The 1,646-nt window shown below is 43.5% G+C and overlaps 1 pseudogene; it reads right to left on the minus strand.

The window, feature by feature from the left end:
• Positions 1-720: 720 nt before the first annotated feature.
• Positions 721-843, minus strand: LOC112305283 (small nucleolar RNA SNORA42/SNORA80 family; annotated as a pseudogene).
• Positions 844-1,646: the final 803 nt, after the last annotated feature.

Genomic DNA, 1,646 nt, shown 5'->3' on the forward strand with positions numbered 1-1,646 from the left:
CTTTGGGGAATTCTCCAGCAGCAACAGCTCCGGTCTCCTCTCCGCCCGGCCGCCCTCCGCTCCCGCAGGGGTGTGGGGGGGTATCGAGCCCAAATCTGAAGCACCAGGGGGAGAGTGCACACCTTGGGGGGACCTGAGACCATAGGCACAGGGGAGAGTGTGCACCACAGAAGGCCCCAGGCGCGCATCCATAACCCTGAGAAGGGTGAGTGCCTGAACCTCTGGGTCTGGGGGCTGCTGGAGAGCTGGGCTGGAGGCAGCCCTAGTGCTGGTCAGGAATGGAGAAGAGCTGGCCTAGGCCCCCTGAGTTGGCTGCAGCCAAAAAGACCAGCAAAACTGGCTTGGCCAGTTTGACGCCAGCAGGAGGCTTTCTTTTGTTTTTAGAGTAATTCTTTATTATTATTATTTGTTATTATTATTTTTTCTCTTAACACCTTCTTCCTCTCTTTCCTTCTTTCTTGTTCTATTCCTTCTTTTTCTCCCTTTATATCTCTTCTTTCTTCCTTCTTCTTCTTTTTTAAATTCCCACAAGTGAGACAATAAAACCTGGAACTGTGAAAAGACCAGAGTTGGACCCAAAGAGCGGGCATCCCAACAGCTGAGACAGTGAAACAAATTTCACTATGCTTCTCCAGAGAACTTGCTAGTTATTGTATATTTGTATTATTATTTTTTTCATTATTCTTTTTTAAAAATTATTTTTATTTTTTTTATTTGCCCTACTGTGCGACCTGTTTCAGTGCCTGCAGCCTACAGGCAGAGGCCAGGTCATGCTTCGAGGCCACGGTTTGCTCTGGCACGGGCCACTATGGCAGACCCAGGGTCATTATTCTTATGTCACTCATTTTATTAGTATTTTTGTATTCCTTGTCTTTCTGTTTAGTTTTTTTTCACTTGACTGGTTAATTTGCATTGTTTGACAGTTTTCCCCTTGTTCTCTCTTTCATAGTGTATTGTTAATTAACTGTCTTTCATTTCACTTGTGTTCTATTAGTACACTACTCTAGGACCTATACTCCTTATTCTAGTTATCCAGATGACATAGATTCTGTCATATGATTGTTGCTCCATTACTATTGTAAATAATAGCTGTCCCATACATTTGTAAATACTACACAGAACCCCTCCCAGATCTCAGCCCACTTCACTGTTTCCTGAACTTTATTACTGGTGTGGTTAACTCTATTCTCTCATGCATTACACCTATTTTCTACCCTTTACTCTCACTTTACCTCATAATCTGACCTCCAACAAGCTCACAGCTTTCTAGATCCAACTCACAATCCTTCCCATCTCCCCCGCAACAAGAGTCTATCTTCTTTCCACCCTTTCTAAAAGTGGCTATGTGGGTAAATTATCACGGTTAACAGTATACATATCCAAAGGATCTCCTATCTCTTTTCTACGGGCTGGTACTTTAAATATCATAGAATACACTCATGCTGTCTTAAACCATTTCGCCTTCCCCCTACAACCTATCACAAAAAAGAGAAGGTAGAAGTTGTGAACACCAGGATACCTCCTGGAAGAGGAAACCCACCAACAAAGGAACCACCAACAGATAAGAACAGAAGAAGGTGAAGGAGGGAGTGGAAGTCACACTAACTCAACCCAGGACCTATCTGGAAATACAACTAAATAGTGGA

The sequence above is a fragment of the Desmodus rotundus genome, chromosome 9 (assembly GCF_022682495.2).
Source record: "Desmodus rotundus isolate HL8 chromosome 9, HLdesRot8A.1, whole genome shotgun sequence".
NCBI classification, from domain to species: Eukaryota; Metazoa; Chordata; class Mammalia; order Chiroptera; family Phyllostomidae; genus Desmodus; species Desmodus rotundus.